General features: G+C 41.2%; 1 pseudogene; it reads left to right on the top strand.

Annotated features, from left to right (window-relative positions):
- The first annotated feature begins 9,124 nt into the window (after window positions 1–9,124).
- On the top strand, window positions 9,125–9,243 carry LOC146039403 (5S ribosomal RNA; annotated as a pseudogene).
- The last annotated feature ends 3,674 nt before the right edge of the window (window positions 9,244–12,917 follow it).

The following is a 12,917-nucleotide window of genomic DNA, read 5'->3' as shown; positions in this document are numbered from 1 at the left end:
TGCTGGTTCCCAAATATTAGGCCCTTTATGACTTCCTCTTGAAAGTGCATAAATGTCCCCCTCTGGCCGGTAGAACGGAATAGCACGTAAGCGTTATACAGTGCCATCTGGATGATATACACGGCCAACTTCTTGTACCAGATTTTTGTTTTCCGCAGGGCACTGTACGGCTTCAGTACCTGATCTGAAAGATCCACTCCGCCCATGTACCTATTGTAATCCAGGATACAATTAGGTTTTGAGGTGTGGGTACTGGTACCTCGTACAGGGACGGAGGTGGTACTGTCTCCGTGAATTGTTGTCAGTATAAGGACATCCCTCTTGTCCTTATATTTGACCAACAACATATTTTCGGTGCATATTCCCCTGCTTTCACCCCTTCTCATTACTTGGGCAATGTGCGTTTTTGGGAGGCCTCTTTGGTTCTTGCGCACAGTACCGCAAGCTGCTGTACCTCTTGAACCAAGGGCCTTAAACAGGGGGATGCTAGTGTAAAAGTTATCCACATAGAGGTGATAACCTTTATCCAGGAAGGGGTGCACTAAATCCCAGACAATTTTTCCACTAACACCTACGAGGGAGGGGGGGCATTCTGGCGGTTCAATTCTTGAATCCTTCCCTTCATATACCCTAAACCTGTGAGTGTACCCTGAGGTGCTTTCACACAGCTTATACATTTTTATGCCATACCTTGCCCTCTTACTGGGAAGGTACTGGCGGAATTTAACCCTTCCTTTAAAATGTATAAGGGACTTGTCTATGCAAATGAATTTATCTGGGATGTACATGTCTTCAAATTTGGCACTGAAATGATCAATGACCGGCCTGACTTTGAATAGCCGGTCAAAGGTGGGATCATCTCTGGGTGGGCACTGTGCATTATCGTTGTAATGCAAAAATTTAAGGATCGTCTCAAATCGAGCCCGGGGCATGGCCATACGGTAAAATGGGGTGCTGTACAGAACATCTGTACTCCAATATTGCCTAATTTCTGGCTTTTTTACTATGCCCATATGAAACACCAGACCCCAAAACGTCATCATCTCTACTGCATCTACAGGGGTCCACCTAGCAAATGATGATGTGGGGTTTTGAGCAATAAACTGCTGGGCATATAAATTAGTTTGGTCCACCATTAAATTTATAAAATCATCAGAGAAAAATAATTTGAAAAAGTCAATTTCTCTGAGACCTGTGGAATCAAATTGGATTCCTGGCATGGCCAAAAACTCAGGAACCTGGGGCTCAAAATTGTCTGGTGGTGGGGTCCATACGAGATCAATTATTGGGGGGGGGGTCTCAGCTGCTCTACGGGGGTGTCTTTGAGGGGGTCCCTCATCACCAGAGGAGGAAGAGGTGCTTAAGACGAATCCTTCAAATTCCCCGCTTGCCTCACTGGCTGTGTCAGAGTCAGAGGCAAGCATGGCATATGCCTCCTCCACTGAATACATTCTTCTGGATGACTGGGATGACATTTGGGATGACATTTGGGATGCCATTTTTATTTTTGTGTTACTGGTAGTGAAATGTTTCAACACGTGTATAGTGTAGGGGGGGGTACAAACTTTACTAGTGTGTAGTGTGTATGTAGTGCAGAAAAAAAAATACTTTATACAAAAAAAAAAAAAATTGAAGGGGTTAAAAAAAAAAATTGAAGGGGTTAAAAAAAAATTGAAGGGGTTAAAAAAAAAAAAAAAAAAGGTCCTGCGCCAAAAATTGAGCACAGATGTTGGTCAGTAACGTCCGTCACTGAACAGCGCTCAAAGGCAACAGGAATTTGATCAAAAAAAAAAAAAAATAGATCAACCCTGTGCCGAAAAAGCTGATCAGTGATGTACGTCACTGATCAGCGCACAGTGGCCACAGGACACCCACAAAATCACAGTGTGTGTAAAAAAAAAATTAAAAAAAGACCCCACAGCACCCACAAAAAAAAAAAAGGTGATCAGTGATGCGACACTGATTACCAGTGAGGGGCAGCAGTTGCACAACCTTTGGTGCAACTGACAGTGCAACTGGCAGCAACTGACAGGTATATATAAAAAAAAAAACCTCTGCACCCCCAAAAAGTTGCTGATCACCTCAGATATAGTGATCAGCACAAAAGGCGGGGGCAGCAGACACAAAATTTAGCACTCTCTATCACTCTCTATCACTCTCTGTCACTATCTCTCTCTATCTCTCTATCTCTCACTATCTATCACTCTATGACACTGCAGCAGCAGCAGTGACAGGTATATATATATATAAAAAAAAAAACCTGCGCCCCCAAAAAGTTGCTGATCAGTTAATTTATACTGATCAGCACAAAAGGGGGGGCAGCAGTCAGTTATATAAAAAATATATAGCACAATCTGTCACTATCTCTATCTCTCTCTATCTCTCTATATCTCTCTATCTATAACTATCACACTGCAGCAGCACAAAATATAGCACTCTCTGTCACTAGGCCTCTCTATCTCTCTCTATCTCTCTCTATCTCTCTCTCTCTATCTCTCTCTATCTCTCTCTCTCTATCTCTCTATCTATAACTATATCACACTGCAGCAGCACAAAATATAGCACTCTCTGACACTATCTCTCTCTCTATCTCTATCTCTCTATCTCTCTCTATCTAATGCTATTACACTGCAGCAGCACAAGTTCACAGGACGTCACAAGTAACAGGATCCAGGAAGCATCCAGCACACTACAAGCAGGATCCAGGAAGCATCCAGCACACTACAAGCAGTGATCAGGCAAGGTATTTGCAAGGATCAGGTAAGTATTTGGCAAGGTTCAGGTCAGTATACTGCGGCAGCTAGGCACGGTGACCGCACTGCATGCAATTCCAGACCGGAATGGCGTCTGCAGTGCAGTCACCGTTAGTTTATATCCCCCTCCTTGGCTGTGATTGGTCCGTCGGTCCGACGAACCAATCACGGCCTTTGGGGGCGGGCGGGGTGAGGTGGGGTGACACCAGTGTCACCCTTACACCCCGCGGTGATTGGTGCTGTACTTTACAGCACCAATCACCTCCGATCCCGTGTCACCGGCGAACGTTATTCGCCGGTGACACAGGAAAACGCTGTGAATGGCTGTTCACACTGAACAGCCAATCACAGCGATCGCCGACGGGGGGGCGGCATCGCAGCCCCCCCTGGGCATGCACGGACATGTCTGCTGTCAGGGACAGCAGACATGTTGAAACTGTCACCGCGTCTATAGACGCGGTGACAGTTACAAGCCATGACGTACATTTACGCCATGTGTCGGGAAGTACTTCCCGACCATGACGTAAATGTACGTCAATTGTCGGGAAGGGGTTAAAACCCAACCTGACGTGCTAATATGGATGCATGCAATTCCCGTTGAGTAACAATTAAGGACGCATTTTCCACATCACAATCTGCTATAACCTGAAGAAGATATTTAGTTACTTATTTAGTTGATTAAAGTTCTGAAGCGGTTGGATTTTGACATTATATCAAGCTTAGATGTCATTCTACAGTCTTTGTTCACATATCTCTTTAGATTTCCTGGGTTATCCTGTCTGCAACTTATTACTTTGAAGTGCTGCCAGTAATTTACAGCAATTTTTTTTTCAAATTAAGTCCAAAATGTAGGTTATACTTGCTTGTTATGTTATTCTACCTTTTTAACTGAAAGTAATGCCTGTCTTCTCTAGAATGTGCCTGTCAAGTTGCCATGGAAATGCCTATGTACTGAATACTGTACTTCTGCTTTGAATGCCTAATATTGATAAAAGCATCTGCAGTTTTTAGATGGAGCATTCACAGGATGGAATGAAATCATTATTTTCCAATTACTAGAAATGTTCAAACCAGATATTTTCTGTTGTTATTTATATGACACACGTATAATAAGATTGTTTTTATCATTGTTATTTATTATTATGCTTTACTTAAAAAGGATTTGAAGTTAATATACTACTTTAAACCAAAAGCTTCAATGATTATGATTACAGTGGATAGGACTACTTAGACAGAACATGCGGAACAATTGCAAATGGGCATTAAAAAACATTACATGGGCTTGAACATGTATCCTTTGTACTTCTGGAAATGACAGTAGCACAAATGTAGGTTCTTTGAGGTTCTTATCCAAGTGCATTCAGTTTTTTTAAAATAAAACATTACAAAAGGTTTTGGACTCAGAAAGTTCACAGTTTATATCCATAAAAAAGATTATGGGTGAAATTGAATAGGATGTGAGAATCAGAAAGTGAGAGATTTGGTAAGAAATCTCCAGTTTTTTAAAAGCAGCAATCATTTACACTTCAAAATCAAACTGGTCTTGCAGTGTAAATTATTGCCGCTTTAAAAAAACTGGAGATTTCTTTCCAAATCTCTCACTTTCTGAATCTCTCATGCTATTAAATTTCACATTATATATCCTAGATAAGGTAAACAATACAGGTCATTATGATGTATAAAAAATGGCAATTTTCACACCATTTTGACAAATTCACTTGCCACTTAAAGGGTTAAAGTTTCCTAACCACTCAAGGCGGGAAATTTACTAAGATGTGTATTCTGCTTCCCATGTGATGTTGCGATGGGCAATCAATCAGACCTTAACAAACAAGATACCGACAGTTCTTTTAGGCGCTCCTTCTTTGTATCCCCTCCTTCACATGTATTTCAAAGGGTTACTCATGGAACATGTAAGGAAAAGACAGGAATATAGTGTAAAACCTTAAAATATAAAATGGATATATCCCAAAGGTATGTTTAAATGGGAACCGTACCCTATTAAATTGTCCACCAAACTAGTAGACAATATGCGTATGTGGTTAGTAGGTAGTAGGTAGGTAGTGGTAAACGGACATGGCGTGTAAACGCTACCATGGTAATAAGAAAATGGCGGTGGAACGCATATACTTCCGGGACTTCTGATTAAAATGACACGCACAGCGTTATAGGAAGCCCGGAGCCCTAAGTCATCGCGAGACCGGAAATACGCACTCAGATGATGCACCGCATAACTACACATCCTGGCGGTGGAACACAGTGACTTCCGGCTTCCGCTGACGGTGGAACGCACGGAAGTTCCGGAGCGGCATGATACCCGGTGATGTTACAGCTGATCGCAGCATGAACTTAATGCCGGCTATCACAAGAACTGGTTTGGATTTTTAGGATGTCTTCATGTGAACATATAGGATTGAACTAGTGGTTAGTAGTCTATGTCTGGAATTAGGCCATTTTTTGTAAGTGTTATGTTTGGGTATAAATACCCTAGCAGGACAACATGTCTCCAAGCCTTGATAAAGGACAGAATCAGTCTGAAACGCGTTGGCGGAGGGGATTCATGCACTTTGGACAGACCACCAGGACCGGGAGATCCAGCAGCATCCAGGGACGCCTGCAGTAATACCATCTTATGCTGTTTGAGTCTGCTTATTTTCTTAAGTAGACATCTCATTCTGGTGAGAGTCCAAGACATTTATCCCATTTTTCATGTTGAATGTTTTAAATTGTTGTGTCTTCATTAAAACGGTATTTCACCATATGGAGATATCTCTTTATATATTCTCTACTTACGGGAGAAATATGGAGGAATAAGGAGGACCACATTTGAAGACCTGGTTTCCTACCTACTAACCACATACGCATATTGTCTACTAGTTTGGTGGACAATTTAATAGGGTACGGTTCCCATTTAAACATACCTTTGGGATATATCCATTTTATATTTTAAGGTTTTACACTATATTCCTGTCTTTTCCTTACATGTTCCATGAGTAACCCTTTGAAATACATGTGAAGGAGGGGATACAAAGAAGGAGCGCCTGAAAGAACTGTCGGTATCTTGTTTGTTGTGGTTCTATGTGAAGTGTGTTTGGTGACACACTTGCCGTACACGTCAGGCTGCTCCACAGCGCAGTATTTAGTTCCAGAAAAACCCATTTGCTAATCAATCCGACCTTGTCTACTATGTTCTAGAGCAGGGATGGGGAACTTTCGGCCCTCCAGCTGTTGTTAAACTACACATCCCAGCATGCCTTGCTACAGTTTTGCTATTTGGCCATGCTAAAACTGTTGAAGGGCAAGCTGGGATATATAGTTCAGCAACAGCTGGAGGGCCGAAGGTTCCCCATCCCTGTTCTAGAGGGTGCTAAATAAATAAGAAAAATATTCTGATTGGTTGCCAATAGCAACATAACATGTGAAGTAGAAAACACATCTTAGTAAATATCCCCCAAAAAGTCTTATCAGGATATTGGCAAAAAAAATAAAAAAATAATTTATAAGACACATTATTGTCTTATGTATAAGATAAAGACAGGTCAAATACATAAAAAGAAGACAGGTGAAATATAGTATAAGATCTCAAAATCCAGAAAGCACAATAATTGAGCTAAATTGAGGTGTTTATATATAAGTGGTCAATACAGAGATGCAGGTGCCATCAGCAACAAAATCAATTCTAAGATAGGAAATCATCAGACTTTTCTGTAAAGTTACCATTTAGAAGCAGGAGTGCTATGCTTAAGCTGTGGATGAGTAACCTTACACATATCATACCGTACAATGTACAATAAAAAAAAAAAATAGCAAAGTTCCTAAAAAAAAAAGAACATGGTCACCTGACATGATATGATATGTTGAAAAAATAAACCTAAAAAAATAAAATGTTTTACAGTATTTTTTTGTGTGTGTGTGCTAAAATTTGTACTAAAATTGGTAACTAATGCCTTATTTAAAAATTTTGAGAAAAGATTAGTTATATTACTACGGCGCTATGCACAGAAGTATTCCCTGGGTATAATTTCTTATTATTGTATTTTGTGAAAATTATAAATAATTTTTATTTACAGCTTATCAGTGCTCCTGTGACAGGACAGTGGCTGCGATAAGAGGCCATCCCAGGAAAGTAGGGCTGGTGTAAAGCTTCTCGGCACCATAGCCAAAACTTTAATCTTCTGACCCCACCCTATACTACCACGTACTCACTTTACAGCCCCTCAAGTAAAAGTGTGTTAGAAGTTCAACATCGCCACCTGTATTAGGCATAAGAAGGATGTTTTCCTTATAGACATCCTTCATTTTATGATAGGCATACTTGGTGGCACCCCTTCAGATTCCTTACGCCAGGCAGTTGCGTAATAGTAGAGCCGGCCCTGGTTTTACAATATATTTTTGCTGCCCGGTTCAGACCCGGCTTGCCTGCAGCATATGCTTGGTCATTGGTAAAAATGTAGTCCATACTCTTCTCCTAAAGATGACATTGCCTGTTATTTTTCAGAACTGGTCAGTTGGGAATTCTTGAAGTTCTTATTATTTATTTATTTATTAACAGTTTCTTATATAGTGCACACATATTATGCAGCGCTTTACAGAGAATATTTGACCATTCACATCAGTCCCTGCCCCAGTGGAGCTTACAATCTATATTCCCACGCGTCAAGTGACCAAGCGTCTAAGCGAAACACGTGACGCGCAGGACACACCTCCCCGAGGACACCCTCTCCATCGCTTCACCCCTGACACGCCAATCCGGCGTCCGGAATCTGGCACCCTTTCATCGGCAGTAAGGTAAAGCAGGCTGAAGCCTGCCAGCACCCGCACGGAAGGCGGTATCACCCGCCAACCTATCTCTTCATAGAAGATGGGATCACCCGTTGACACGCCGCTCAGGGGTCAGGCCCTCTCCCGCACTACGGCAATAAAGCAAAAAAGGCTGAAGCCTGCCAGCATCCCCACTGAAGGCAGTATTACCTGCTAAACAGTATTTCCCCACACATAATAGTGGGCACATACCGTATCTGTATAAGTACACCTAGTGGTGCTGTGAAAGGTCTGCTAAATGTTTTGTTTGCTTTGATATAGCCCTAATCAATCCAGACAGCAGGATACCTTTTCTTATATGATATCTTAAATCAAATATTGTTTCCTGTGTGTGTACCACACTTAGACTGGGTGTAGTTAAACACTGTTGTGAGAGGACAGTAACTCACTCAGCGTGATCCCATACATTGGATTGTCCTTGTGTGCACACTGGATATATGCAAATACTGTTGTGAGAGGACAGTAACGTACTCATTGTGATTCCACACACTGCATTGCCTTTATGTGTACTATATCACTCGTTTATATACTAAAACCATAGGTGATTCTACACCTTACCCCAGTTCACTTTGCCGTATTCGCGCTATACCCATTGAAACTTTAACAGTGTAGTTGATTAGCTGTGTGTACATGATACCAGCTGGAAATACCTGATACCTGAATGTTCATATTTGGAGACCACGGCGCCGACCGTTACCTACATTCACAACAAAGTGTTAACATGGTCTCTTCACAGTGAACAATACGCCGATGTGTTACCATTAGTGTACAACTTAGGAGATTCCATTACCTCTCGCTAATATAAATTTTGTGTGGAGAATGTCTCAAGGTGACAATTACCCTGAAACAGAACCTCCCTCATATGAACCTAATCTCAGACCTCTGGGATATTGAGTAATCGAACCGCCTACATCCTGTTCAATAACAGTGTCTAAACAAACCCCGGGGTGAACTGGGCGATCAGGTCAACTAAAACCTGACACCCAGAACACTAGCCAGCGATTGGACTGAGGGTACATTTACATTTCCCAATGTTCTCCAGTTATTCTGTAACTATTACTTTGGTACTTATGTATTATCTGGGCTCCCATGTTAAATGCACCCCATTTTTTCATACCCCTACTATCCAACTACGCATGGAGCCGAAGCGTGGCGAGTGCAGCGAGCCCCGCGAGGGGACGCGGTCTCATAAGAAAAACGGGAGCCCAGATATTACATAAGTACCATTACTTTTTTCAATTCAGGCAACTCGCCTTAACTCTATCTCTTCTCCTCATTCAAGGGAGGACTGCCTTGCCCCCTCTTTCTCATCCGCAATCCTATACCTTGTAAGATTGGGGACAGCAGAAGCGGGGTCCAGACTACACATCCAACCCTCTCTTTACTATCCCATCTTAAAGTCTCAATTTTAAGTGACTCTCTCATTGGCATCACCACAATCTACCTCCCTGCAATGCCCACATGGTAACAGGGAAGGACTCCAGGTGGTGTAGCCAACAGCAGAAGCACGCTTCAGCTCACTTCGGATCAGCGGTGCTCTCTCATTATTACTCTACAGTCATACCTCACTGAATCCGCCTGGTACCATCCGAACCCAGAAGCTAAACAGTGATGGGCCGACCTAGTACCTGTCTGGGGAACTAACAGGGAATAGCCGGTGCTGTAGCTCACCATAACAGCAGAAGCCAACACGCTGTGGGAGTTATGCATGACCGTTATCTTTTTTTTTCTCTCCCTCTTTTTCACTTGATTTCCTGATCCAGGGCCGGGGCAAGGGTGTTTGGCGCCCTCCTGCAAACCATAAATTTTGCGCCCTTTCACATTGCCATGTGCAGCACATACTTTTGTACTGTGCGATGCAATGCCTGCGGGAGTGTACATCGCATCGCACACTGCTATTGCCTGGCACAAATCTCTCAGTGTGTAGATATTTGTGCCAGTGTGTACAAACTGAAATTTGAATTGCAGTTTAAACATAAATATGTCTATCATTCATGGGATACATTGAAGAGCAGCCAATATATACCCTGCACATAAAAAAATGAAAATCAAACTGTATTTGCTCCAATTGCATGGCAACATGGTTTGCTCATAAAAAAAAAGTTAATTGCTTTTTTTTCCCTTCTTCCAAATCAAATCAGGTCCAATATGTATTGCATTGTGTATAGTAATGCAAATGTTAGTGACATGTTGGGGAAGTTCAGAGTTTTTTACAGCCTTTAGCTAAATAAAAAGCATCAAAAACTCAATTTGAAAACAGAATCAAAGAAATGCAAAGATAATAATAATAGTGAATATATTAGAGGTAAAAATATATTCAAAGTTTAATACTGTATAATTGGAAAATTGTATGCCTTTCAGATAGGAATACTCTAGAATTGATGCATTGATGGGGGAGTAGCTTGAATATTTGATCTTTCCTCCTAGTATTCTCTTTTATGTATATATAAAAAAATATATATATAAAAGTAATAGTTATATAGACACTGTCCTGGGACCGCAAAACAAAATGCAGAAATAAGTTATATGTGAAAGTTAGTGCAGCATTTACATTCCTTACTGGATTTTCATGTAAATATTTCATATTCTTAACTACCCTTTGTAAATATATTCATTATACAGTGATGATTCTGAACTGTTCTTATCAAAATATAATAGGCTTTTCTGACAAACCACTTAGCAAGAGATTTTCTAGTTTCCAAGGCAACCTCAATCCTTTCTCAGTTTCAAAGTGATTTCTCATTCTGAACATGAACTAAACTGAAACTGGAAGTTGTTTATTGTAGGGAGAGTTAGGTGTTTCCATTGGCAGAACCAATTATGGAAACTGTCAAACAGAAGGCATATTGTTTAATGTATTAATGCACATGATCAAATCAACATACATGCAGGTGTGGTCTATGACATGATACTGTTTAGTTACAATGCCACAAAATGTCTGGTTATACACTGTATAATATTTAATATAATTACATTGTTTTTTTTATGGGGATGTCACCTAAACTATAGTGATACCCATTGCATTATATATATACATTATATCATTGTGTGTGTGTGTAGCAGTGTTAGTCTTTTATTATATAAAAAAAGGTACTTGTTTCCTAGCACGGCGCCCATCGTATCGTATACCATAAGCCTTACAATGGTATGCGATGCAATGTTGCGCGATGGCACCCGATGTTATACAATTTAAAATCGTATACCATCGCATTGCATGCCATTGTATGCCATATACAATGGTATGCGATTTTAAATTGTATAAGCACCCTAATGGGTGTTTTTAATGTTAAATGGCCCCCCTATAAGATTATTAATTGTATAAGCACCATAATGGCTGCTTACAATGTTAAAAGCACCCCCACGCCACCCCCAGTATCAATGCCAACCCGAAGCGTGGCAAACGCGGTACGCGTCCTCCGACCTTTTCATACCCCCACTATCCACGTCAGTGTGGAGTTGTTCTTAGAAAGTGTGGCGAGCCCGAAGCGTGACAAGCGTAGCGAGCCCCGCGAGGGGATGCGGAATACATGTAAAGTAATACGCGTCCGCTCGCCACACTTCGGGCTCGGTGGCTCGCTGCACTCACCACACTATCTAAAATCAACTCCATGCCGACGTGGATAGTGGGGGTATGAATAGGTTGGAGGACGCGTACCGCTGCGCTCGCCACGCTTCGGGTTGGCGTTCATAGTGGGGGTGGCGTGGGGGTGCATTTAACATTGTAATCACCCATTAGGGTGCTTATACAATTAAACATCGTATAATGGGGCCAAAATCGCATCGCATGCGGCTATATGGCATGGGATGCGATACAATGCATAAGATGCCATACGATTGAAAATCATTCGCGCCATGCTAGGAAACAAGTACCTAAAAAAATATATTCTAATATATAAAAGCAAACATTTGCCCTTCTGTTTTTCTATACAAATCTACAGTTAACAAGAAATTTCACATACGAGCGAATAAAAACAAAGCCGAGGGAACTAAAAAAATTGAAATCAAAATTAATTATTGTTCATTTTTAATTAATTAAAAACCATAATTTTTGCTGTACACTCATTGTGAGGCCTCACGGCATATGGGAAATGCCTTGTTGTCATGTTTTGTCATGCTCTTAATGTTTATTATCGAAGAGAGCTTTAGCTGGCTTTGCCAGCTCTCTGACTGTACCACATTACACTTCGCGAACAGAGGTTGTATGTACACAACCTTCGTTTGTTGCCAATAGGACTTCAGAAATGATTTTCACAATGTTCTATTGTTTTGAATAAGATCTCCAACCCAGCCAAAAAAGCGAATATATATTCGCAGAGTATTATAAAAATGTATATAATTTAAAGGAGGATAAAGACATAGATACGATCTTCCAAAACTAGAACAAGATCAAAAAAGGAACCTGAATAATCCATTAACAAGTCAAGAAATATTGGAGAGCATTAAAACGCTGAAACAACATAAAACTGCAGGCCCAGATGGATATATTAATGAATTTTATATTCCAATTCTTCAAGACACTTTTGAAGCAAAAATTAAGGAGGAAAAATTCCTAACTGAAATGCTTGAGGCGCATCTAGTGACTATTCCCAAAGAGGGTAATGATCTAAAATGTGTTCAAAACTATAGGCCTACAGCCTTATTAAACACGGATATTAAGATCAATGCAAAAATGATCACAAATCGCGTAAATCAGTACCTACCAGCGAAACGCGTCGGGTCCAGGCACATTGCCACCACTTCTTTTTACGCTGCCATTCTGGACATCACCTCCCGTTACCCGAAGTGTTTATCACAACAGAAGGGACAACTCCAGCCCTTTTTGCAGCCCCCTTTGTCTACCAAGGCACGGCACCACAATTTTGGAGGAAGTACCCCAAGGGATAGCACAATAAACATCTAAAATCAACACTTTTTGGCCCAAAAAGCAGGACAGACCACTTCAAAAAGATGACGTTACAAAACATATATCTGTCTGCATGCAGCTTTTCTAAATACCTTTTATTATAAATTTTAGAATTTATTGTGGGTACTTGTTTCCTAGCACGGCAACAACGATTTTGATTGTATTGATCGGGTCGGAAAAATCGTGTCCATCGCATGCCAACCAAATCGTATGCGATGCGATTGACGCGGTTTTTACATTGGAATCAATGTAAAATGGTCCCTGAAACCCAATTTTACATTGATTTCAATGTAAAAAGCCCCAAAACCCCCAATTTTAATAGTAAACCCCCCCCTGATGGGTGAAATGGCCCTCCATTGTTAACGCCACCCCACTATTGATGCCAACCCGAAGCGTGGTGAGCGCAGCGATCCCGCGAGGGGCGGCGGTACGCGTCCTCC

The sequence above is a fragment of the Crinia signifera genome, chromosome 1 (assembly GCF_055691185.1).
Source record: "Crinia signifera chromosome 1, ASM5569118v1, whole genome shotgun sequence".
In the NCBI taxonomy this organism is placed as follows: Eukaryota; Metazoa; Chordata; class Amphibia; order Anura; family Myobatrachidae; genus Crinia; species Crinia signifera.
Note: the sequence above shows the minus strand (reverse complement) of the source record. Positions and strands in the feature narration are given on the sequence as shown.